Source organism: Apodemus sylvaticus, chromosome 2, assembly GCF_947179515.1.
Source record: "Apodemus sylvaticus chromosome 2, mApoSyl1.1, whole genome shotgun sequence".
In the NCBI taxonomy this organism is placed as follows: Eukaryota; Metazoa; Chordata; class Mammalia; order Rodentia; family Muridae; genus Apodemus; species Apodemus sylvaticus.
In genome coordinates this window covers 183897976-183925513 of record NC_067473.1, presented here as the reverse complement: position 1 = coordinate 183925513, position 27538 = coordinate 183897976, and the positions used below count along the sequence as shown (strand labels likewise).

General features: G+C 48.7%; 1 protein-coding gene and 1 long non-coding RNA gene across 5 annotated transcripts in view; one reads left to right on the top strand and one right to left on the bottom strand.

Annotated features, from left to right (window-relative positions):
• Positions 1 to 24123, bottom strand: part of Rassf8 (Ras association domain family member 8) — a 75252-nt gene extending 51129 nt beyond the window's left edge. Inside the window, exon 1 of the mRNA XM_052175265.1 lies at positions 23781 to 24123. The gene's annotated coding sequence lies outside the window, so the exon portion shown is untranslated. The remainder of the gene's footprint in view (positions 1 to 23780) is intronic.
• Positions 24063 to 27213, top strand: LOC127679405 (uncharacterized). Of its 4 annotated transcripts, none has more exons than XR_007976757.1 (3): positions 24063 to 24140; positions 24769 to 24921; positions 25692 to 27213. It is a non-coding gene; the product is annotated as an uncharacterized LOC127679405 (long non-coding RNA). The 4 variants fall into 4 exon arrangements; XR_007976758.1 differs by lacking the exon at positions 24063 to 24140 and adding an exon at positions 24302 to 24351; XR_007976756.1 differs by lacking the exon at positions 24063 to 24140 and adding an exon at positions 24486 to 24624.
• Positions 27214 to 27538: the final 325 nt, after the last annotated feature.

Here is a 27538-nt window from a genome sequence, read left to right as displayed (position 1 = left end):
TTAAAATGTAGGTAACAAGTGACCATGGGGGCCCAGGCTGGAATGGAACACCTATTAACAACCCCACACCTGGGATGGTACACCTATAACAACCCCACACCTGGGATGGTACACCTATTAACAACCCCACACCTGGGATGGTACACCTATTAACAACCCCACACCTGGGATGGTACACCTATTAACAACCCCACACCTGGGATGGTACACCTACAACAACCCCACACCTGGGATGGTACACCTATTAACAACCCCACACCTGGGATGGTACACCTATTAACAACCCCACACCTGGGATGGTACACCTATTAACAACCCCACACCTGGGATGGTACACCTATTAATAACCCCACACCTGGGATGGTACACCTATTAACAACCCCACACCTGGGACGGTACACCTATTAACAACCCCCACACCTGGGACGGTACACCTATTAACAACCCCACACCTGGGACGGTACACCTATTAACAACCCCACACCTGGGACGGTACACCTATTAACAACCCCACACCTGGGACGGTACACCTATTAACAACCCCACACCTGGGACGGTACACCTATTAACAACCCCACACCTGGGATGGTACACCTACAACACAACCCACACCTGGGACGGTACACCTACAACAAAACCCACACCTGGGACGGTACACCTATTAACAACCCCACACCTGGGACGGTACACCTATTAACAACCCCACACCTGGGATGGTACACCTACAACACAACCCACACCTGGGACGGTACACCTACAACAAAACCCACACCTGGGATGGTACACCTATTAACAACCCCACACCTGGGATGGTACACCTATAACACAACCCACACCTGGGACGGTACACCTACAACACAACCCACACCTGGGATGGTACACTTATTAACAACCCCACACCTGGGTTGGTACACCTATAACAACACCATACCTGGGACGGTATACCTATTAATAACCCCACACCTGGGATGGTACACCTACAACACAACCCACACCTGGGATGGTACACCTATTAACAACCCCACACCTGAGATGGTACACCTATTAACAACCCCACACTTGGGATGGTATACCTATTAACAACCCCACACCTGGGATGGTACACCTATTAACAACCCCACACCTGGGATGGTACACCTATTAACAACCCCACACCTGGGATGGTACACCTACAACACAACCCACACCTGGGACGGTACACCTACAACACAACCCACACCTGGGATGGTACACCTATTAACAACCCCACACCTGGGATGGTACACTTATTAACAACCCCACACCTGGGTTGGTACACCTATAACAACACCATACCTGGGACGGTATACCTATTAATAACCCCACACCTGGGATGGTATACCTACAACACAACCCACACCTGGGATGGTACACCTACAACACAACCCACACCTGGGATGGTACACCTATTAACAACCCCACACCTGAGATGGTACACCTATTAACAACCCCACACCTGGGATGGTATACCTATTAACAACCCCACACCTGAGATGGTACACCTACAACACAACCCACACCTGGGATGGTAAACCTACAACACAGCACACACCTGGGATGGTACACCTATTAACCCCACACCTGGGATGGTACACCTACAACACAACCCACACCTGGGACGGTACACCTACAACACAACCCCAGACTTGGGGCTCAGTAAACATCACAGAAGAGGAAAGATTTCCATAGTGTGAGAAAATTTTAAGAGCCAGACCAAGACATCTGCTGCGTTCCCAACCCCCTCCCTACCACACACACACACACACACACACACACACATAGTCTATATAACTGAATAACGGAACCAGTTGACAAACCAATGTGGTCAGGGGAAATGTCACAAGCCCCAACACCAGATGAAGAGCTGCAGGCAATCACCAGCTGCTGAGAGAGGGGAATCAGTCTTCTCTGGGACCAACCCCTGACAGATACCTACTTCAACTGGTCAGCCCTAAAACAAACACATACACATAAGCAACACACACTAAAGGGACTCAGCAGGAGTGTGTGTGTGTATGTGTGTGTGTGTGTGTGAAACAATAATAATTAAAGAATAAGAGGCCATGAATTTGAGAGGGAATTGGGGACATACCATGGAAGGAAATAGAGGGGACAGAAGGGGTAGAAATGACTCAAGTACAATGCTCACGTATGAAGTCTTCAACAATGAACAAGACGAGAATGTGCCAGCTGTTTTCTCACAAGTCATCCACCCTAGAACCCACCAAGTGAGAATGAAGTCATAAATAAGCACACACCTGAAATATCCCTGAGTTTGGTTTTCTGTCACAAAGATAAAGGAAAGGATAGGAACACCCTGGGTGCTTTCATTTTTCTTTGACATTAGACTTATAAATACACACTTCACATGCAACTCAGTTGTGCTAAAAGCAACGTGCAATGTTGGTAAGAAATGTACCTTCTGCTTCCCGTTCCATACAAAATGTTAAGACAACAGACTGACCACAGAGAAGAGGGTAGACTCCAGAACTACCCGGCTGTGAGCTGTGAGCTCCACTGACCCGATGATCACTGGTCAACAGGCAATGATACAACAAAGCTAACAATGTAACAACCGATTGCTAAACACTTGCCTTATTTAAAGTAGGGGAGGCACTAAAAAGACTGGTATGGATTTTTTCTGCTCACTGTGCAAAGCTTGTGAGACAGAGCCAATGTCCGGAGTGACGGCTCTCAACCTGTGAATCTCCACCCGTCGCCGAAGACCATAAGAAAACATATTTGCATTGCGATTCACAACAGCACAAAATTACAGTTAAAAAGTAGCAACAAAAATAATTCTATGGTGGGGGAGTCACCACCACATGAGGAACTGTGTTAAAAGGCTGCAGTGTAAGGAAGGCTGAGAACCACTGATCTAGAGAAATAATATAAAGGAAATGTTTGCTAGGTCCCAAGCAGACAACAAAAGCTACAACAAAATTAGCATAAGAAATCACTTAAAACCTGTGGACAGATGAAGGAAATCTTTAGTTATCAAGTCCCTCCTTGTATATGGCCATAAAGTCTTGCTGTTCCCAATATTAATGCTATTACACAGCCAGCAGAAAGGGCAGTCCCACGGAGCAGGCAGACCAGCGGCTTTGGGAGCTAAAGCAACAAATGCCTAGCAAGAAGGCAGCATGCAGGGCAGCAGGCAGACAGTGCGCACACTGTGGTGAGCCCAGTGTGCTTCGGCTCCAAGTCACCCCTCCTCACCCCATGCTGCTCTCAGGAGATAGATATGTGCACACTACCACACTCTGACCCTCTAACCTCAAGCACTGACCCACACTCCCTCAAGAACTGAAATTCACCCCAACAGTTTCGTGATCTGCTAAGTGCACAGGGAACCAGAAGAGCCGCATGGTAGAGGCCAGGAACAGAATGCTGTGGGCTATTTTAAATGTTCAGCCACTGATTCACTTAAATGAATCCAAAACGAGTCTCACAAAGTTTAGCAGCTAAGCTGTATGATCATTATTTGGTCAGGGTCTACTTCCCCAGGCTAGATCAGAATTCGTCCAAATTCGTGGAAGATTTAGGACCCCCAATTTGAGGGAAGGAACATACACCATCAAGAGTGCAGAGATTGAAAAATAAACACAACAACATGAGTAGAAACTGTTCTTACTCCAGAACACCTATCTAGTGTGGTAATGGGACATAAAGGGTTAAATGTTGACTAAAGAGGGCCCTGGGAGCAGAATAGCATAGCATAACATAGCCATCCACCATCCCCGTGGGATCCAGCAGGTACTGAAACAAAAACCAAAACAAAAGGCAAGGCCAACAGCACATGTCCAGCTCATATTTTTGAGAGCAAATATTCAAATAGATGGGAATGCTACAGGACAAAGAAACTCACAGAATAGGTAAGGAAGCAGGCCAGCAATGAGGTGACATCCCAAAGCTGTCCTGTCACCCTAGGGCATGATGTAGCACAGCCCTCTGACGGAGGCTGGTTTACATAGGGGTCCAAGTAGATAGACAAAACCTACCAAAAGGGGTCAATGCCTTCTTAATGAACTTAGGGCTCCCACAGGTGAGGGCAGGACTCCTCAGTGCACACCAGGGCTCCCACAGCTGAGGGTAGGACCCCTCAGAGCACACCAGGGCTCCCACAGGTGAGGGTAGGACCCCTCAGAGCACACCAGGGCTCCCACAGGTGAGGGCAGGACTCCTCAGTGCACACCAGGGCTCCCACAGCTGAGGGTAGGACCCCTCAGAGCACACCAGGGCTCCCACAGCTGAGGGTAGAACCCCTCAGAGCACACCAGGGCTCCCACAGCTGAGGGTAGGACCCCTCAGAGCACACCAGGGCTCCCACAGCTGAGGGTAGGACTCCTCAGTGCACACCAGGGCTCCCACAGCTGAGGGTAGGACCCCTCAGAGCACACCAGGGCTCCCACAGCTGAGGGTAGGACCCCTCAGAGCACACCAGGGCTCCCACAGCTGAGGGTAGAACCCCTCAGTGCACACCAGGGCTCCCACAGCTGAGGGTAGGACTCCTCAGTGCACACCAGGGCTCCCACAGCTGAGGGTAGGACCCCTCAGAGCACACCAGGGCTCCCACAGCTGAGGGTAGGACCCCTCAGAGCACACCAGGGCTCCCACAGCTGAGGGTAGAACCCCTCAGAGCACACCAGGGCTCCCACAGCTGAGGGTAGGACCCCTCAGAGCACACCAGGGCTCCCACAGTTGAGGGTAGGACCCCTCAGAGCACACCAGGGCTCCCACAGTTGAGGGTAGGACCCCTCAGAGCACACCAGGGCTCCCACAGGAGCACACCAGGGCTCCCACAGGCTTCCACCCTTTGCTGTGTCTTGTACCCACTCCTCTCCTATACCATGGAGCCCTCACCTCATACAGAATGTGAACAACTCTGAAGGACCAGAGAAGGACAACAGGAGGTCCTGACAACACAGGAACCTGGCATACTAGTTCCTGAAGTGTGTGTTTATTATGTGTGTGTGTGTGTGTGTGTGTGTGTGTGTGTGTGTGGTAGCTGACCAGAAAACCTCTTTTCCTTCCCTACAAGCAGAGAATGATGGTGTAGGTGGAATTAGTTTTCAAATCAAAGAAAAACTAATCAGAACAAGCTGCAGCTCTGCTGGATTTTTATACTAATACAAATGATGTTCCAAACACTGGCGGAGAGAGCACTCCCCAGTCACCCCGAAAATCCTCCCAAATGCCAGAGATGCTGCAGTCAACCCCTTCACTCAGAGACTTGGCTACTTGGCTTCACGGTGTGGACTAACCAGCTGTTCATAACGCTGCTTCCAGAAGGAAACCCCAAGACAGCCTGTGGGTCTCTAAGCGGGATGGAAACTTTCCCAGCTAGTGTGTTTCTTCTCTAATGGTCTAGGAACGTGAACTTAAGAATGCAAGGAGAGTACATCCAAACACGGAGGAGAGTTCATCTTCTAAACCACCACAGCTGAGAGTCTTGCAGAGAAGAGAGGTTGTAGGTAGGAGGGGCTTGCCTCGCAGGTGTGAGACCTGTTCTCACCATCAGCCCTGCAGCAGACAACAGGTGCTGACACAGACTCTAGTGTACGTTCGGGATAACGATAAAAGATATTCCACCGGTGAACACGAAATGACTTTAGGATGTTGGCATGTTCAAGCTTGTTTTATACAATTAACTAATTTCCTAAACCGGCTGCATGCTGCATGCTAATCTTGAAGCGATGCCCAGTTTCCGATTGAAAATAAAATGCTTACTCAGTCAAACACTCAGCTTCAAGAGCTGGGTGTCTTTAGATTTTAATGCCATTTAAGCCAAGGATTTGGATGTGGCCAGTTCCTGAAACCTTATCACCTGTCAGGGTACCCGAGTGAACGAAGGTTCACTCACTAACTAGGTCCTTCCTGGAATGAAGGAAGACCCAAAGAACCGTCTGGGGTTCACTTTGCTATACTTGTTTCAGCTCCGCTAGAAAGCGTACGATGGTATCTGTAATGCTGGGCTGTCTCCAGATGCAAGAAAAAACTCTTATAGCTCTTTCTATGTGACAAGTGACAGCTTTATGCAGGAGCAGATGGCTATGTGACTTAAAACCAGGTCTCCCAGTAAGAAACAGCCTGTATGCAAGGGCCAGCGCGGTCTACCTTAGCCATACCCTAACCACACAACAGGGAGCCAGGGGCACGTATACTCTCCCACGCTCTCCAGGCTGGTTCCACCTACCCCACATTCCGTAACTGTCCGGGCTGGGTAGCCATGCCCACAGCTGCTAGTTTAACCTGATTCTGACCTATTACATTTAGTCTTTTGGTTTTTAAAATTTGGAATGTCGTTTCAAGCTGCTCTCCTTAGCTATTCTCTGTATCTTCCATTGTGAATTGAACATGCAATGCTGCCCATAGGAATTCTTGGTCCATAGGAGCACTGGAATCCTTGGTCCCCAGTAGGCAGTGCTCTTTGGGGAGGTTATGGAACTTTTAGGGGCACAACCTTGCTGGAGAAAATACTTCACATGGGCAGGTTCGAGGACTTACCCCCTTGTCCCATTTCCGGCTCTCCCCACTTCCTCTGCATAGCAGCTCCTGTTCCTGCTCCTTCTGGACCCACAAGCCACAGTAAACCCTCTCTCCCTTAAGGAGCTTTTAGTCACGGTGCTAGTGATGACTGTATCTCGTCCTTACGGTGCCTTACGGTGTTTTCTCACAGCCACAGAGAAGGGATGGCTGGATCTCCAAACGTTCTCACTCAAGACTCCTCCTCCTGCTTTCTCTACTTTTATTACAAAGTAGAAAAGACACAAAATACCCTATGATCCATCCTGTCATTTAAAAAATTCCAAAACAGTGGATACTTGTAAAAGGGGTATCTGCTACTTTCAATTTCTTATAATAAAAGGTATTTGTCAGAAAACACATTTTTTAAAAACCAATGTTAAGTCAATTGTTACGGTTTACATCTTTAATCCCAGCACTAGGGGAGGCAGAGACAGGTGAATCTCTGTGAGTTCAAAGTCAGCCTGGTGTACATAGTAAGTCCCAGGGCAGCCAGGACTCCATAAAAGACCCTGTCTCAAAGTGGGGAAATGTTACATTAACTTAACCTAGAAGTCATTGTGGATGCTCACAATGAATTTTAGTGTATAACGTTGAAACTACAATTCCTGCACTGCCTATGTATCAAATCCAGAAGGCATAACCATAATTTACAGTTAATAGGAGGATGGTTTTGAAAATCATGCCTCCAAAATGATTCAAAAGGTGCTGGCAGCAACAGTAACGATCATTCGGGGCTGGCTAAAATGGCCCTGCGGGCTAGCCTCTGCTTCTGGGACTGGTTTACAAGAAGTGGGCTCCTTCTGAACACAGGCCTCACTCCACCTCAACGAGAAAGGGTTCTGCAACTCAGAAGCATATTAACACATATAAACTGGGCGGTGGTGGCTCACGCCTGTAATCCCAGCACTAGGGAGGCAGAGGCAGGCAGATTTCTGAGTTCAAGGCCAGTCTGATCTACAGAGTGAGTTCCAGAACAGCCAGGGCTACACAGAAAAACTCTGGCTCAAAAACAAAACAAAAAACAAACAAAACAAAAAACATCATATAAAACCACATAGCACCATCAGGATGAAAGGCCCTGTCATGCCAGACAGCAGGAGCAGAGCTGGACACATCTCTCTGCTTCTCCTCATAACCCAGATTGATTCCCTCGCACCAGTCTCCCCACTGGGTTCCGGCTAAGATTCTGTAGCTTAAAATATGTCCCCGAGCCTAGAAAGCGTGTAGAGCCGCGAAAGTGTAACAAAAAAGGGCCTGGCACGACCTGGCATATTTCACTCAACTCAATACTAACATTATTTAAGTCCTATTATTTAACCTAAAGACCAACAGCATGACAACAAACAAATCAAAACAAAACCCCAACAACCTTTGTTTTGTGGACGTCATCCTGAAGTTTACACGTTGTTCTGACTTGTCTGCCGTGACAGGCCCTGTGACAACCATACACACAAAGAAGCAGGGCGCTCTGGGAGAGGAGTCACTCAGCAGGAACCCGAGATCTGGACCTGCATCTCTCCGTGGAGTGAGGGCTCAAGAGGGGGGCTGCACGGCACGCCCCCGCCCCGCCCCGCCCCATTAGCTGGGGACTTCACTGCACCTAAGGCTGAAATCCCAGATCTCATACATAGATTGCCTAACGTACCACCTTGCTTTTACTCAGCGAACCTTTTCCAAGAGAATGTTCTTAATCCATCTTTCTGTCTTCCAATGAAAACAGAAAACTGTCTATCTACTACCCTGCCTATTGGCTCCAAACTCCCACCACAGTTAACTAAGACATCCTATCTGCTGGTCTCCAGGATGGTCTCTGCCCATCACCCACAAGGTACATGGAACACTAGGTGCCCAGCCCTGATAGCAGAAACGCTGCAGCGTGAACAGTGTTGAGACCCAGGAGCGGTGAGCTGCCCTGGACTTAGAATCCTGGCTCTGCCCCACCTCTGCCTGTCACTACGGGCTTGGACAAATATTGTGGATCTGGTTTTACAGAAGTTGTTGTGATAAATACTTAGCACCTGGCAGCCCATTCATAAGCTCAGTCATAACGATCAGAGATCAGATCCAAGCACCAATGCTGACTGACTCACAAACCGCAAATGCCTCCAACTCCAAGGAATTGGGCAACTGGGCACATGGATACATGTATATACAAAAGCACGCACACGCATGCACACACAAGTGTGCACACATAAAAGCACACACTCTCTCTCTCTCTCGCGCTCTCTCTCTCTCTCTCTCTCTCTCTCACACACACACACACACACACTCATAAATAAAAATAATTTTAAGATAAAAAAAAGTCTCCATTCCTTGCACTCCTCCTTTTACCTGGGAAGATGGTGTTCATTTGCTCGTCATCAAAGCTTCTAGCCTTTATCTTGGGTGATTTCCTCTGTGATACTACGGCTGTCTTTGTGCTAAGACTCATCTCCCTGTTTCTGAGAGTCGTGGATTCTCCTGTTTTTCGACGAGTTGAATCAACTGCTAAAGCTCCCTACTGCTGGAGTCTCTGCTCACCCAGTGCTACAGGACTAGTTTATAGGTCCTCAGTTGCCACGTGTGTGAGGTCAGCCAGCAGATACTGACTGAATTCTTTCTCTCTCCAGCTCTGGGGTTGCATTAGCTATAGGTTCCTGCCTTACACTGGGCAGTGGTGGTGCACACCTTTAATCCCAGCACTCAGTAGGCAGAGGCAGCCAGATCTCTGTGAGTTCAAAGCCAGCCTCATCTACAGAGCAAGTTCCAGGACAGGAGGGCTACACAGAGAAACCCTGTCCTGACAAACAAAATGAAATGTTTCCTTTGAGCTCCAGAATCATCTACATTGTTTACCACACTGATGACTCCCAGGTCTCCTGGACTGAAGGGAGAGTTGGGACTCAAACAGTGCAACCAAAGTGCCAAGCCTACACAAAGCTGAGCTCTTGTTTTACTTAATAGCGACACTTGTCATAAATCCCAGGGCTCGAAGAGGGCAGTGGTCCTGACTTTAAAGTCAGCACTGACTCCAGCTGATTTCCAGACAAACTGTGAACTATGTAACTTCTGAAAAGAGCAGGAAATATGTTTGGGAAGGAAGAAAGAGTCTCAGTCTTTTGTATTTACATATTTTAATTTGTACACTTAAGTTGGCAAGTCACAATGCTAATTAAATTCACTAAAACAACACACCTAATTTGCTAGCTAACATTCAGTGGAGCAGACTGTGCAAGGCAAAAAGGTCACCAATATGAACTGCAGTTATCCTGGGTTATTTTCCCAGAAAATGAAATCAGATGAGAGAGATTACTGAGCTCAGGCTTTTAGCACTGAGGGAAGGCAAGAGACGGGATGCTCTCAGCAAGCCCTACAGAAGCCAGGCAGCTCTTCTCCGAGCAACTGGCATGGTGTGGCCACAGCTGCAGCCCTTTCAAAGCACTCAAGTGCGGTCACACCGACGCTGGTGTGCTTGGTCTCTGGGAGGAACCGAGAATCGCTCATGTGAAAGGCTCTGAGGAGTTCCACAGAAGGACCTGATAGGCCAGAAAGGAAAGGTCTGTCAATCTGGTTTCCAACATCCATTGCTGGTGACTGTGGCCCACTCACTTCAGCTTTGAGCTATGTCTCTAACTATAATCCAGCAGATCTGATGATTGCCAGTGAAAGTTAAGAACCAAGTGAGGCGCACACACAAATGTAGCACAAGAGCTACGGCTCTGAAGAACCCCAGTGAGGAAACCAGCTCAGGAGGGGCACCAAGCAGGGAAAGGGTCGGTGATCTGGAAAGCACAGCTCTCCCAGGCACTGCGGGCAAGCCAGAGGTCTTCCAGCTGCTGTGGTGGTACCGTGAGAGGGAGGCACAGCCACCCAGCCTGTGCCACCACAGCAGCTGGGAGGGAATGAGACAGTCTGAGCCAAGCCTGCTGCTTGGCAACAGAGCCAACGCCCCTCGGGACACCAGGAACTGGTCACTTTAGCATCCCAAACTCTATGACACTACTAAGCTATCTCCCGGGATTCTCCACACATCCAGTTTAGTGCTCAGATCTCATTTGATTCTTAACCAGCTCAGGTCAATCACCCAACCAGGCACTCAGAGTTAGGAAAGTAACTTCAGAACATGGAAGTGACAGAAAATAACTATCAGCGATAAGCACAGTGAGTGAGATTAGAGGCAGGTTCCAGTTGGGCCCACCCTGTTCCTTGTCCTGAAGGGTGAGACTGGGAGGCAGGGTGTGTCCCGGACTAGCCTCTTCTACATGCTCAGGCTGCAGAGGTCTTTCTCCAGCTTCCCGCCACATCCACCTCTGCACCACTACCTGACATCCACCCTCCTCCTCTGTCTTTCTCCAGCTTCCTGCCACATCCACCTCTGTACCACTACCTGACATCCACCCTCCTCCTCTGTCTTTGGTGTGTGTTGTCTTCTAAGACACTCCTCTACTTCTTAATTTAGCAAGTAACTTACATTTAAGTATTTCCTTTATGGAGTTGAACTGGGGCCTTGCACACGATACCTGGGCAAGTGTTCTATCTACCACCGAGCTGTACACCCACCCCAAGCCTTCTTTTGTGGGCAGGGTCTTCCTCTGTAGTCAGGGTGGACATGAACACACTGTATGGTCCAGGTTGACAAGCACAGAGAAGATATAACCCTTTAGCCTCCTGAGTGATGGAACTACTGGTATGTACACATACCCAGGTCAGTCTAGGGGCTTTTGTTTAAAGTTTAGCTTTTGCTAGATGATAAGATGCACCTTCTAAGATGCAGAAGCCCTTCTCTGTGCTGACCAACTACTACACAAACCGCTTCCTCCCCATCACGAGAGTGTGTGGTGTCTGCAGAGTAAACTGCGGAGTAAAAGCAGGCTACGCTCTGATAAACTGTACAGAAACTCTGAGCACTGCCCCAAGGCCAAGCCAACTCTGATCCAATCTCAACACTTCTCAGGTACACTCTGAATAAGCAGAAATCTTAGTCTAAAACAATGCGAGCAAAACCAACCACCACCACCTGTGGTTTCCATAAGTAAGCTTGCTAGCAAACCAGAGGTAAACAAAGTCTAGAAGGCCGTCTTTACCCCAGGGCTGGCACATTACACCTTGCCCTGTGCATACCACTCTTCCTGGCCCCATGGTACATGGAACCAGAAAACACAGCCACCTGTAGTTTTCCACAGACTGTGGTCTCTGAACACTGCCTCCACCCTGCAGTTCTACTTGGATGAGACTCCTCCCAGACTTCCCCCATTAGGCCTAGCTTGAGTAGGTTATCCTTTTAAACTTGAGGGAACTCTCAATTTTCCCCAGGCTAACATATCTTTCCAGAAGCGGTTAGTTCCGGCTCCATGATCCTAGGACTGCTCAGATGCTTGCCCCTCCTAACAAAGCACTTGGGAGATAAGATAGGTTTTCACAGCACTCAGACATACTGCGTGGACCTGGGATGAGCTACAGCACTGCCCGGCCCACCAGCACCAAAGGTGCTGTTCTTTATGAGCCTGTCCCTGAGCGCTCCTGTTCTATCTGCCAGAGGCAGCCAGGGTACAGAGAAGAGAGACGCCAGGATGCAGCCCAGAGAGAAGCTGTGACTCCTGCATGCGTGGACTCCACACTAGGGGAGTACGGGTGGCTTTAGAATTGGTGTGAGCATCAAGGATTGCCTTGGACCGTGGGAGGAGAGCTATGGAAGATGCTTGGGAACAGTCCCGTCCTTCAGGCTTCATGGACTACATCTAAACTTCAGACCTCTCTTCCAGGGAAACCGCTTCAGAGAAGACATTACAAGTCACTACAGCCCACCTCAGCTTACATCAGGCAACCTTCAAACAGGCCCTGGCTCTGCTGTTTGAAGAGTGGGCTGGCAGCACACTGCCCACCTCACAGCTGGGCAGCTCCTCCCTCCATCTTCCTCCTGCTGCTCACCTTCCCACCTGATGGCACTACGGGAAACAGTAAACCCGAGGGACTGCACAGCGCAGGCAGCGGTGCACAGCAGATGCTTCCCTGCCTTCAATTTCCCTGACCCCGAGCTTGCTGACAACTCGGGGGCTGCCTGTCCCACACGTTTGGTTTTATTTGCACGCACACCTTGAAATCTCATGGCTTCAGTTGAGATGATGCCTTTCCTCTCCCTCCTTCAGAGAGGAAGTTGAGCCAATGGAACATGAGCTCTGTTTTAGCTCCTTCGTGCTCCTATGGGGAGCACTACAGCTGCTGGCTTCCAAACAACACAAAGTTCTGTTTCCGTGGTATAGAGTCTGGCTGGAGGTCAGGTGGGAGCTCCTTTCTGCCTCTTGGGGGTCCTCCCGTGCCATTTCCTCACACTGTAGAGGAATAGTTAACTAGATTGCTCTCTTGTAGTTAGTTAGATAGTTAACTGTCAGGTAAGAGCATACGGGATCTACCTTCACACCTTTATCACCTCCCAGGCTTTAGCTCCTCTGACACACCATCCTGGGGGGGAGTGTGTGTGTGTGTGTGTAGGAGTGCATGTACAAGTGTGTGTAGGAGTGTGTGTATGAGTGTGTGTGTATGAGTATGTTTATGTATATGAGTGTGTGTGTATGAATGTGTATGTATGTGCATGTGTGTGTGTGTATAGGAGTGTGTGTATGAGTATGTGTTGTGTGTATGAGTGTGTGTGTGTGTGTGTGTGTATGATGTCAACAAAGGCTCTGAAGAGGCCTAGAAACTGTCAAGTCCTGACAGTCGCCCCTCCCCTCCAGCAGCCACACTGAGGAACCCCGAGTTTCAGAAGAAGTTAAGGCCTTGCTGAGAACAGTTGAACTCAGACTCATCACCTGAGATCAATCCTCAGTCAGTTTACTTGGAAGATAACATTGTATTTAACTGACCCAGGAATAAACGAATCTGGGGATCAAAGGGTCAGTCCCATGACAGACTAAAGCAACAGGACGGACTCTTGTCCTCTGACCCCAGCAGACATGTGCCACAGGCACATCTGCTTTGGTATGTCCACAACAGTTTGCTCAATTCTCTTTCCTATGTCCCATGGTCTAGTCTAATTGGCAAGCGACTTCCCAAGCGTGTATAAACTTGCCGTTGTCTCTTCTGAGCTGGGAACATAATGGGGTGGTAGAGAACATTTTATCATTCAGGAGGCCTTAGGTTCAATCCCAAGCATGCAAAAATAAACACAACCAAACAGCCAACCAATAAAACAATCCCATAAATAGTATCTTTCTTTGGTTATAAATATACATTCTTCACAGAAAACACCGGAAAACAGGCAATAAAGGAACAGGTCTCAACGTCAGCAACAACGTGACGGTGCAGTCTATAATCACACTCGAGCACGTCACGTGACCTTGAGTGAGGGATCAGGCACTAAGGAAGGCAGGCAAGATTTTTATTAGAAAAAAAAAAGGCAGTGAGAGCAATGGGACACCTGAGAAGCTGAAGCGGGCGGGTGATGCAGACGCTGACGGCTTCCCATTTCTCCATCTGGCTGAGACAAGACAGTGAATTCATCCAACAGACAACCACACCAAGAATCCAAGGAAAAACGGTTGCCGGCTACATGCTACCCAGTCGGTCGATATCCGCCATGGAGGGATGTTGCTTTCTAGAAGCCCCAGGATCTATCCACGGGCAGGGCAGACAGCATGAAGCGACCAGGAAGTCCCACTCCTGAGCCTTCCCACCTCAGCTGCAGACAGAGCAGATGGTGCTCTGGGAACGTGGAAAACTCCCTGTGTGGGCGCTTTCTCGCTCACTAGTCTATGTCTGCTGCATTTAAAACATCATTCTGAAGTGTTTTACAAATACTGTTAATCCATCAGCTCTGGCCATGGAAATCTCAGTACCACTCAAGTGCTAACACAGAAGTGACTGCAGAAACAAAGGAACTAATAAAGCAGCTAAGCAAAATTACTTTTGTTCTCTTCACCCCTGAGCCGCTGCCCCTCACCTAGAAGGGTCTGACCTTTCCAGGGTCAAGATGAAGTCCAAACAGTAATGGTGAACCAGGGCACAGAGGGAAAGACTCAGAATGTGTGGGACGATGAACACGCCGAACTCGGAAACGTGGCCCAGGTGAGTTCAGGGGGCCAGGGAAGTGCCTGAGAACAGAAGGGCTGGCCACAGATGAACACACCAAATCCTCGAAGCCTGGCCAGCGGTGAGCCTGGACACCAGGGACCACCTAGAGGTTCCGCGAGGCCACAAAAAATTATGAAGAAGCCTCTGGTCTCAGGAGACTTTCATGCAGACAAAGCTGCTCCACTTTTGAAAAAGACACCCCAGAGAACACCACAGCAAGGGCACCACTGGCTAGGAAGCTTCAAAGGGCCCACTTCCACTCCTTGAACTGCAGCAGGGACTGCGAGTGAGCTCACAGCCTCCTTAGTCACTTTGAACTCAGGAACAAATGAGCCAAGAAGAGCCCCTCAGAAGCTCCCCTGTTTGAAGTAGAGTGCTCCAAATTACCACACAAAGGAATCCGAGAGGCAGGCATGCCCACGGCAGGGAAGAAAGCCTAGCTCCTAGGGAACTGAGCCCCCATACAGGCGACTTGCACAGCCCAGCGGGGCTGGTCTTAAGGCTACGGCAGGGAAGAGGGGCAGAACCTTTATTCACAAGAGCAACCAGGGCATCATTATCAGGCACCATTGCAAGACACCGTAGTCTGGTCCTGATTTAGCTGTTAGGCACACAGGATGCGTGAGGTGTGGAAGGGCAGATGAAGCAGGGAGGCAGGACAGTCACCTGCCCATGCCAGGGCAGGAGACTGGAGCCTAGAGTAAGCAAGAGCACAGACAGGTCCTGGGTGACAGCCTATAGAGACAATCCCTGAACGGTCCGACCAAGCGGGGCCAGCTGGGGAGGAGCTGCCCACTTCACAGGACCCTGAGTCCCTTGCTTTCCTAACCAGCCAGGCTCCATGCACTGTCTGTCCTCAGCTGAAGGACACTGTGCGACAAGCAAGGGGACAGTGCTACACGTCACTTGGCACCAGTCATGTGGGGCTGTGCTCTCTACACTGTACATCCGCAAAGCACTCCAGTGTTACTGTCGGAGAGGTAACATTAAATACGCTGGCTTAAAAGGAAGAAGTCCTATGTGCATCCCAGAGTTTAAATTAACCCAGTAGGCAGCGATGGAGCTGAGCTATCACCAGTCAGCAATGCGTGGATGGTGATGTGAGATGAAGAGGAGACCAGGTAAGTGGCCCCTGTCTGTACGAGAAGCAGTAAACTGGGGCCGTGGGGAAAGGGGAAGGACACTTATGCTGTAAAAGGCAGGCAGAGTGGGGCGGCACAGACAAGGAAGCAGGAACACGTTGCCCAGTGTGCCACAGACCCAGGTAGGAGCTAAGGAAGACGTGGCCACCCCGATCCCGGAAGCCTGCCATGAGGCTAGGCGGGCGGGCGGGCAGGATCTGGAACTCTGGAGGAACAGATGGGGAAGAACTGTTTGAATGTCAGAGCAGAGACCAACCAGACCGGCCCTCTTAGGTTAAACTTCAGAACCGGGTAAGTTCTGCACTTCTCAGAAACGCAAAAACAGAGAGAAAGGCTCCTGAGTAGGCATCCTGAGAGGGCTCAGAGAGCCCACGGGCAGCCTGCTGCCCACAGAGACCAGGCTAAACCATGCAGAAACATGTCAAATGGCTCCTCCTTTAATACCCGCCTCCCCCACTGTCCACAGCAACAGGTGCTCTCTGCAATGTCTCCGCTACATCTCCACCAGGGAAGTGCATGGCTTGTTTTGATAAACAGATACAGAAAGGATGGCAACTATGAAGAATGTTCTGATGCTTGTTTGTTAAGACAAGGGCTCACAGTGTAGCGCTGGCGGGTCTGAAACTTGCTAGGTATACTAGGCTGGCCTCAAACTCACAGAGATTCACCTGCCTCTGGACCACAGGTGGGCAGCACAGCGCCAGCTAAGAAGAGCTATGTTAAGACAGAAGACAGGTCAGACTGTGAATGTTGCCAAACACTGGCCCCATTTGGGCTGACAAGGCCTTGGCAGGTCTAGGTACCCAGTTGTAAGTGATTCTCAAGTCCCTACTGGAGCTAAACTTGGGTCTTCTGGGAGGGCGTGGCGTCTCTTAACAGCTGAGCCATCTCCCTACTCTGCCCCGGGCTTCCAACTGAAGTGGACACTTTCTCTAGCACCTGCCTTGAGCTCAATAAAATACAACAGAGGAAAGGAAAGATAGAGCTAGAAAAAAATGAAGCGAAGGAGACAGTTCAGGATGGAAGGCAGGGCTGTAGGGACTCTGACTGACAAGCAACAACAGGTCTGGGACCCGCTGCGACTGCATCACTGTAACAACTGCTTCTCACCTAACAACAACCTAGGTAAAGTCAAATCAAAAAGGAAGCTTTGAGGGAAGGTTTCCCTACGGTCACAGTAAAGAGACCAAAAGTGTTGTTAAACATGTCCCAAACACATAACCGAGATCTGGATTCAGTTTCCACTCAGCTACAAATAGCCACTGACTACCAGACAACTTACTTTAGAGATGGGGCAAGGGAGATTTTATCAGACAAAAGCACTCTAATAAACAACGTGAGAACAACTGAATTTCTATATGTAGAAAATGAGCCTGGACCCATAATTCACATTTCTGCAAAAAATTAACTCGAAACAGATCACAGGTCTCAATCTAAAACTTGAAGCTATATAAAACTTTTGGAAGAAAACAAAGGAACATACAGTTATGACTTTGGATTGACAAAGTTGTCTTGAGTACCACATTATATAAGTACTACCAAAATAAGAAAGAAAAAAAAACCTTATAGGTTAGATTTCACTGAAATGTAAAACTCCCTCTCTTAGAAAGTCCCCACGGTCAGTCAATGGCAGGCCCTGAACTGAGACACTTTGGCAGAAAATCTATTTGATGAGTAACTGGATCCAAAAACAAAAGAACTCTCAAAATTCAATCTTAAAACCCAGCAAGAATGTGACCAGGGCTGGAAAGATGGTTCAGCAGTTAAGAATACTTTCTACTCTCGCAAAAGAACAGGGTTCAATTCCCAGCACCCACACGGTGTCTCAAAACCATTTCCAACTCCAGTCTCGGGGGATCCAATACCCTCTTCTGGCCTCAGAGACACCAGACATGCGCATGATGTGCAGACACACGAGCCGGCAAAACATCGATACACATAAAATAAAATAAAAATGAATTTAGAGATGTTCAACATCAATCATTAGACATGTGTCAGTCAATGAAACGCACCAATGGACACCCGAACGCTTAATAACGAGACTGATTATACTGAGTGCAGAAAGCAAGATGAGAGTGTGTTAGCATACGGCCGGCCGGTAAAATGGTGGCACACTTGCCTGTAAACACCCTTCCCTCCCACCCGCCCCTCCCCCATCTCTGGAGTGGGAGGGAGGTGGGAAGGACAGTTCAAGGACAGGCAAACACAGCAAAGAAGCAAAACAAATGTAAAATGGCAGAGTAAGTTTAGAAAACATTCTGGCATTTTCTTTAAAAGCTAAGCTCACCACCAAAGGCAACAGCCCAGAAGTCTATCAACAGATAAGCAAGCACAGATACAGATGAACAGCAGGAACACATCTGGAATGTTTGTTTGTTTGTTTTTAAGACCCGCCCTTGGTGTCCCAGATAGCCCAGGAAATCACAAGCAAAGGAGGGTGACCTTGAATTTATAATTGTCCTGCTTACACAGGGCTGGAGACTGAGCCAGGGTTTTGTGCATGAAGGCAAGCACTCTACCACCTTGCTACCTGCCAACCCCACTGTTACAAACACCAAAGGAGTGAGACAACTACTTAATGATTCCACTCAGCTCAAATTCTAGAAAAGGCAGACTTCTGCCCGGACAGAGAACAGAGGGGAGTTTTGAAGGAATGGGGCTGGGAAGGGGAGGCACTGTCAGACACTTGGGGAGGAGAATGGACAGGCCTGTGCTGGCAGTGGCAAGGGCTTCACATACCTGTACCAAAGCCTGTAAAACTGCAGCCAAGCACATGCATCGTAGTTCACTACAGTTTTAAGATAGCTCAGCGAGGCCAGCTCACTACCAAGTCTGAGGACCTACTTAGGAGGGGAGTGAGGACTCTCACAAACTGTCCTCTGGTCTCCACATGTGAGGCTCACCCATTTACACAAAGCAAATAAACAGTACAGCAACATATTTAGAATAAGTAAATAAATGTAAGAAAAGCTATTGTACACATAAAAATAAGAAAGCTAAAATACAAAAACTATTTGTTTCCTGACAGATTCTAATGCATCCAGTAATATAATCTCTTGCCTAAATGACTGAGTTTTAACTAAGAGAGTTTGACATTATGCCTAACCTATTCTACCTAACAATGGTGTATCTACTACAGAGCTACATATATTATACATGTATTCAACTATAGTAAACACAAATAAAAATAAATTCTTACTTTACTCTTCTGACTAATGTCTATCCAATATTTTTCAGAATATATATTTTTATTTGAAAGGATCATTTTATTTTAACTGATTTTCCAATAACAAAATTACTACACTTAATGATAAGTTTGACTTAGCACTTAGAAGCCAATGATAATCAACAAGAAAGACAATGCCTATGTCTACATGAATAAAATATGGAAGAAAGTGATTACAACTTCCCTTTTGTTACAACCTTGGGGGGGTGTACGTGTGTGTGTGTGTGTGTGTGTGTGTGTGTGTGTGTGTGTGTGTGTATAAAAACTGAATGCTTACTGAAAGTAAGCTACAATGCATAAAACCTGGACAGCTCCAAAATTAATTATGTTGAGCTTGATGATAAAACCTGAATGTATAAAACATATAAACAACTAACATTAGGGCCGGGAAGTAGAAGGTGATAAATGGTATTGGTGCCAAGATACTCCAGGCAACTGACCAAGTTCTAGGTAGCCAGTAGGCATATACACCTAAGAGACCAATAAATTAAGAGACCAAGGGTACCCAACCACAATAATGTCTACAGTGGTGACACAAATGTCCTGGTGCACAGAGGTCCTGCACAAAGCAAGTCACATGTCAGACTCCCTCCAAAAAACATTCCTATTCGTTCATGTAGGAAAGCAGAAGGCATAGCTCTATCTTCAGTGGGAAGAAGAGAGAAGGGGACTAGTTTCTCTGAGTAAGATGAAAGTGTGAAGATCTGAGCAGCCTTTTCCTGACTATGTCCTGGTCAGCCACACCCCCCTCTTGAGCCAGCATGGGACTGGGCATGCTGCAGGAACTCAGAGGTATCTGTAATCACTCCTGTTCGCCATCCCAGCACAGAGGGGGACCTAGAGGCTGTGCACTGAGGACTCCTTCTGAAGTCAGCAGTAGATCCAAAGTCCTTGGTGCATTCTCTGACCAACAAGAAAGAAGCCGGGTCACATGTGCTCTGAGTGAGGAGTAAGGGAAGGAAACACACTGACTTGAGAAAAAGGCAGGAGGCAATGCAGAAGGATTGTAAGTCAGAAGCATCTGCTGAGTGAGCAGCAGAGGCATTGCTGGGCCTGGGGACACTGAGTCAGGATTTTATGTGGGGCAGCCACATGACAGAAACAGCCAAGGTTTTACACTTCCTTGGCCAAGGAAGGTCATGCCTACTTTTGCTTTAAAAAAAAAAAGGCTTTGGTGAGAAAGGAAGAGAACTTCCTCTAGGTGGCTCCTGTTGCTCCTGCCCACAGTCTGCTCAGATGGCTGTGGTGATGAGAATCCCACTCTGCGGGCCAGACGCCTCTGGGCAGCCTCAGACCTGGCCCTCCTTTGCCTGTGGCAGCTCCCAACCTCCCTGGGCATCTGGCACTGAGCAGTCACACCATCTGTCTGGCCCACAACCACGTGACACTAAAACATCAGGCACAGCAGAATTCATATTTCCATTCTGTAATCCGGTGCTAATAAAACACAGTTGGTTTAATGCCGGAGTTGGGAAAAACGGAATGTGTACTGGAGTAGCACAAGAACGACACTAATTAGAAGTGTCTCATTAGCGTGCATTTTCCACAAACCGCAAAAACATTGTTTCTACCTGATACTTAAAAAGCTGTTCCAGACCATTCACAAAATTAGAACACAGAAAGGCTAGTCTGGCTTTTCTGACACAAAACACAAATATCACAGAATATAAGTGTCCCGGGTGTGCTGGTGCCCGAGTGCTTTTATCCCGGCACTCAGTAGGCAGAAGCAGGCAGGCTCTGTGAGTTTGAAGACAGCCTGTTCTATTCAGTGAGACCCTGTTTCAAACAAGGGCATACATGAAAAGTCGATGCCACGCTATTTTATTACTGCTACTGAGCACCGCTATGTACACTAGGACTGGAGAGGAAAGCAGTCACTATTGCCCACAAGGGAGAGAACAGTAAAATATAGGAAATTATAAATTGTGACAAATTAAGGATGATTGTCCTTATGGAAGAAATAAGTTGGGTCTAACAGACGCGAACACAGTGGCCTTCTCACAGAAGACTTCCATAGAAGCAATGTTGGAGCTAGTACTCAGAAGATAAGAAGTTATTCAGGAGCCGGGATAATGGCCCCGAGGCCAGGCTGCTGGGGAATTGGCCTATAAGCTGGTGGGTGAGGGGCTAGGGTCTTAAGAAACAGGGCAGGAAAGCCTGCTGCGAATTCTGTACCTTGCTCCAAGGATTCTTGGGAACCTTGAAGACCTGAAGAAATGACTTTCTTTTTCAGGTTATTGCCAAGAAAACAAGCAGGAAGGGTCAAAGGAGGCCGGTGAACCTGAGAGAGATCAGAGTGGCCTGAACTAAAGGACAACAGAGCAGAGCCTGAAAATCAGACAGCTTTGAGAGACACTTTGTGGTCAACTGTTTGGAAGAGCTGAGGGACGGAAGAAGAGGGAAGAGTAAGCAGACACCTTGCTTGGACAGATGAGCTCAGAACAGGCAAGGAAGAGTTCGCAAGTCTGGATGGCACAGACGAAGTTCTGGAGCATTGGGAGATGCTGCCATTGTAGACAAAGATGTGCCAGGCACGTCTGAGGCGCCAGTCCATCATAGCTTTCCTGCTAATATCCTAAAGGCAGTGACTTTGGAGGACAGAGCTGGAGAAACAGGGCCCCACTCTTAGCTCCCTTAGCTGCTTGGAGGCATCGCTCCCAAGTCTATAGAACAGCAGGAACTACTTCTTCATTAGAATATTTAGGATTGGAACAAAGTAACAGCCAAGAAGAGCCAGTAGTTGATACATTACTTTTTGATTTGAATCCTGTATTTACAATTTCTAATGTTTCCTATCCGAATCTCAACCCCATTCCACCTCCACCTCCACCGAGAACGAACTTTGCCAAGTTTTGAACACTTGCAAATTTTTCTGGGGCTTCAACATTTTATAAATGGACAAAGCCACTCTGCGAAAATTGATTCCAACAAAAAGAGCAATGATATCCTGCAGTAAACAATAGTTTTACTCCCAAATTATCTGAACCAACAGAAGGGCCAATAAGAAAAAGGAAAACTTTTCTTAAGAAATTAACCATTTCTCAGCCAAGCACTAACACATGCCACCTAATACAAAGGCTACAAAAGGGAGCACCAAGGATTAGGATTTTAAAAGACACAAGCTCAAAAACTCTTAAAGCCAAAAATGCAAAGAAAAACAACACAACAGCCCTGTAGGATGCTAAATCTTCAATTTCCAAACAGCGCTAAAAAATGCAGAATTTACAAAGTGTGACCCGGCGAATGCCATGGGCACCTCTGGAACTATGTTTCCTCCAGGACACTGGCACTAACTGAAAACCTTTCCTATCTGCACAGTCAGTCCCGTGATGTGATGTGGCTCCCTCTAGGGGCTCTCTACTGTCCCCCAGAGCTCCTGTAGCCCAGAAACAGGGCTTGATCACATTATGGCCAACTGAGTCCCATACGGAGAGTACCATCTTGAGACTCTTAAAGGGAGGGAAGAATGAACAGGAGATTTTTTAAAAGATTTAATTACCTACACTGCAAATTACGCTGTGTTGAATCTGATCCTTCAGTAGAAGAATCATCAAACCGTATCCAGTCTTCTTAAATGGAGATTTGGTCATGTGTAATTTTGAGGTTTGGGGGTAGTTCCCCATGGTAATATATAACATCACAAGAGCCATTAACGTGACCACTAGAGGATAAAGCACAAACCACTTCCCAAACTGATAGCGCAGTTGTCCGGAGCCCCGATTCCTGTGTTTACCAGGACCTCCCCCTGCAAGGGGCTGACATTCCAGATTGCCTCAAGCAAAGAACAGGTTTGGGTTTAAAAAAAAACAAAACAAAACAGGAAAGGTGCCGGTTTTCTGTGCCTCCATGGTATGATCACAACCCCTGGCAACCAGGGACTAAAGACTTCTAAAGAAGAAAGAAAACTACCTACACCCCCACCCACCCAACACACACACACACACACACACACACACATCCCAAACTGGGCAGAAACACAGAGATCACTACATATTTAAGCTACTTCCCTGGGACAACACATATTTCATGAAAAATGGCTGAGCCCCAATCTACAGTTAGGTAGCAAAGTGCTCGTCCCTGCAGTCAGCGGGTTGGAGAGATTTTTTTTTTTTTTTAATTTTTTTACTTAACGCAAGGCTTTGATGTGTTGGCAGGGCTGACCTGACAAGCTGGAGTCGGCTAGGAAACGTGTCCTGCATATTTCCTTCTGTTCCTCCAAAGATTAGGACCAGAACTGACTGCGATTAAACCCTACCTAGGATCGAAGGGCTCAAGATGCTGTTCGATGCTGGGAAAGTAGTGGTTCCGCAACCCCGGGCAGCTCGGCAATGCTGAGACGAGCAACCCAGCCCCAAGCCGGTCTCTGCCGCCCACCACCGGGCCGCAGCGGCCTCACTCGCCAACCCCCCCCCCCAGACCCTTAAAGTTGAGCCTCCCTGTGATTGCCCTCTGCAAGTTTCCAGGGTGCAGGACGCAGCCAACTTTGCAAGCCGCCTCTGGGCGACTCGCTTCCCCGGAGGGGCTGGCCACCCGGGAGGCAGGGCGGCCACGGCTCAGACAAAATGCAGAAGCCTTCCAACCGCCACTTTTCCTTTTCCAGAAGGGAAGCTCTCCCTCCAGGCGAGCATCCGATTTCCATCTGGAGAGGGAGAGGGCCGGCCGCGCATTCCCCTCGCCCACAAAAGTGGCCTCTAAAGTCGCTCGCCAAGGACACCGGGAAGGAGGCGACCCCGGGCAGGGCCAACTTTCGGGCGGCGGGGCGAGGGCACGGGGGTGACAGCGGGGCCGCGGGGGACGCGGGCCGGGAAAGTTGTACTTACTGCGCTCGCAGCCTGTCCTCGCCGTCCCGGTGCACGGTCCGCGGCGGAGGCCCGGCCCGCCCGGGCTGAGGCAGTGGCGGAGGCGGCCGCAGCGAGCGGCGGCGGAGGGCGAGCGGCGGGCCGGGGCTGAGGAGGCCGGGCCGCAGGGCGGCGCGCGGAGGGCTGAGCCGGCAGAGAGACGCGCGGGGAGGGCGCACGCCGGCCTGGCCCGGCAGGGAGGGCGGTGCACAGCGGCGCAGAGGAGGAAGGGCGGAGGAGGGAGGGCGGGACCAAGAGGGCCGCGGAGCCCCGCACAGGGGCGGGATGAGGGCCGCCAGTGCAGGCCAGCCGGGGAGGCCGCGCCAGGGCCGGGAGGACGAGGTCTGGGAGGCGTAGTGGGGGTCCGAGGAGGCGGGGCGAAGGGCCAGGGAGGGCGGGGCTGAGGCCGAGTAGGAGGAGCCAAGGGCCAGGGAAGGAGGGGCAGAGGGCCAAAGAGGCGGGGCGGAAGCCGAGGAAGCGGGACCAAGGGCAGGAGGGGGAGAGTCGTAGGGCCGAGGAGGCGGGACCGAGGGGCCATGATTGCAGGGAGACGGTGGGTTGTAGGTGGGTAAGGGAGGGCAGGGTGGAGAGCCCGAGAGAGTTGGATGGAGGGCTGGAGTAGGGGCGGGCCGAGGGCCGGGGAGGAGGGCCAAGAGCCAGAGGCTCCTCCCCTTTTCTGGTCGCGGCCTGAAGGGAGAGCAGCAGTGTTTTGCCCCTCACCAGCTCGGGTTACAGCAGCCCGGCCCCTCCTGCAGACACCGTGTGGGAGCGGCGCGGTGCGGCATTGTGGGAGGCGCTGAGGTCTGCAGGCTGGAGCACGGCTGAGGTAAAGATTCCTCCAGTTGCTCCCTGGTTTGGGGTCGCCAGGCCAGTGGGACCTTGGAGCTGACCGCTCTGCGTCTGCTGACAAGAGAGAAGGGAGAAAAGGCCCAGCCTTTCCAAGGACTGATTTGAATGGCTTTTCCTGTAGACTGGCTGTGAATAGATGTCCACCACAGCAACCAGCGATGACCGTTGCGAGTGAGGAGAAATAAAAATGAAGTGAATGAATTGGATGTAGCAAAGGTTTTAAAAGAGCTGGGATCACTGGAAAGGCTGAAACAAGAGGATGGTCACGTTCGAGGTCAGTATATGCTATCCTTAGCAACAGGCAATATCAGACCCCAAAGAGTGAATCATATATTACAGAAGTTAGAAGGATCTGAGGGGGGGGGCAGGCAAGAATTTTGCCAGATGTTTAAAAACAGCCTGGGCTACATACTTTGGTTCCAGGGCAACCTGGGCTACAGAATGAGACTGTCAAAAACAGAAAGACATCTAAGTCTTGCATTCTCCAATTCTCCAAGGCATGGTTTGGATTGCTTTTCCTCTGAGTAGCTATGATTCAGCCCCAGCACCCCACCTCCCTTAGCAGGCTATGATAGAGGCAACAGACAAGGAAAAAAAAACGGCAAATGAATCAGAGGTGAGTAACAAAAGTTTAGAAAGAACTGGGCTCAGATTCAAAAAATGCACCCACACACCTTTAAAAATAGCTTTTAATCAGCAAAGGACATCGGAACATTGACCTGGAAGTGCAGATTCGTGTGTTGTTTCACTATTTTTCTGTCAGGCAGTGACTGGAGTGGACAAAATTCAGTCTTTGGGCTAGAAATGCTCACACATGCCCAAAGTTCAGCAACAGTTATTAATTTGAAAAGAGATGGTGTTGCGCACAGTGGGAGCGAGGCAAGAATGTATTCCAGTTGTAAAATGTACCCTTTACTGCCCGGGCACTTGCTTTTTATCATCAGAATAAGGATATGAAAAACGACTTCCAGTTTCTCACTGTCCGAGAGACTTTCTTGTTTGGACATTCGTTTCCTCAGATTTTCACCTGTGGTTACTCCCCAGGTCACTGGCTCCTTCACCACCACAAGAAAGAAGAGAACACCAGCTAAGACACGAATTCAAGGAAACAACAGTTGAAGAATTTGGTGAGAGGCTTCCTCTGAGAGTCAAATGCACAATCTGAGGAAATAGGATTTCAGTGGAGTGCTCCGTAACCCTCGTAGATCTTCTCGAAGGTGTTTTCTGGCCTTGAGGTAGACTAGCCCTAACATCTCCTCCCCTGTCAGTCCTCTACTCCACTGAACAGGATCAGCCACCTGCCTGATTGCCAAAGATAATGGAAAATCTTAACGCCCAGTTTGTGCCCTTTGCAAAATTTGCCAGTCTTGGCCTATTCTTCTTCCTTTTTTTAACTATGAACAAGTTAACTTACCTGTGACGGTGCTCGTGTACAGAAGTGAATAGAATTTAGTGTACTATGAGTAACCATGTCTACCATGTATAGAAGCCTTTCCTAAGACCCAGGCACCCAGTGAGGCATCTTATCCCCACACTGAATGGAACATGGCCTTATGGATAGCTGGCAAAGTCAGAATTTTTCCCAGTTCCAGGTAAACAGAGATCCGTTCCCTACTTCAGCCCCACTTAGCCCCAATTTCCCTCTCCTGGTGTATAATACAGATTGTTTTAAGCTTTCTTAGCCAGATCGTGTACCTGTTAGGATTTCCTGAGATGCCACCAAATGTCTTCGAAAGGATTGATAAACAGCTCATGTTTCCTGTTTCTGATTCTATTCCTGGAAAAGCACCCAGCTAGACTGAGAGAACACTTGAAACCCTGTGACATAATCAGATTGTAGAAAACAACTTGAGAGGAAGACTTCAGAAAACAGGCAACTGCGAATAGCAGCCAACAGGGAGAGCAGTGGGAAGAAGGGAGAGCTACCCCTGGAGATTCATTACCAAGTACTCAGTCCTTCTGAAGCAAGGCAGGCAGGAAGAGTATGGGACTTGGGTGACAAAGGAACCCCGCAGTTTGCAGTATGTGAAACCTTACAACAGCTGAGAATCAATAATTCTGACACAATATTGTGAATGTCGTTGACATGGGGCCCATATTTATCTTACACAACACTTTCAAGTAAAAACGTTAAAATGCCAATAGGTCAGGCTTCAGGATGGATCCATAGGACCTGGGACAGGCCCTCACTCTTCTCCCAGATATTTTTTGGGACTCTCATGAGCAAAACTACCAACCTTTGTTACATGAAGATAAGATAGCTCAACTTTCTACATTCCGGACATGCAATGTGTGGCTAAATGTAAGCCTGTCGGCATCACCTTGGGCACCTCAGTGCCATCTCCTTTAAATTTCTTAGCAGCCCTTTGACAATGAAAACTTCAGAGATTTGTATGATATCCTATTGTACAGACAGTGAATTACAAATCTCCTTTGATCTGTCTACACCCGTGCTGTCCCAAGCGAGCCTCACTGTTTTCCTGGATGCCTCTCTCTTGACTATCCCCCTTCCTGTCTAAAATCGATGTTAAAATATGTTTTAATAAAAAATTCCATCTCTGCTTTATATTAGCTTGTCCTGAAGTTCTTTCCTGTGTCAAAGTCAGGGTTCTGACTTTACCTGAGTGAATTCTCCAATCTGTCCAGCTGTTACTGGCTGGTAGCCTGAAACATTGTCCCTGCCTCCACCTCCGTGGACAGTTTCCTGTTGCTATTGCTACTATAGGAAAAAGTCATAAACTTGATGGCTTAAAAAAGAATGTATAATCTCACGGTCCTGAAGCTTAGAAATCTTAACAGGGTATGGTTCCTATGTTCCTTCTAAATGTTGGAGCAGGAGACTTATACCCAGTTCTTAGAGAATGTTCATCTCCCTTGAGAAAGCCCTGGGA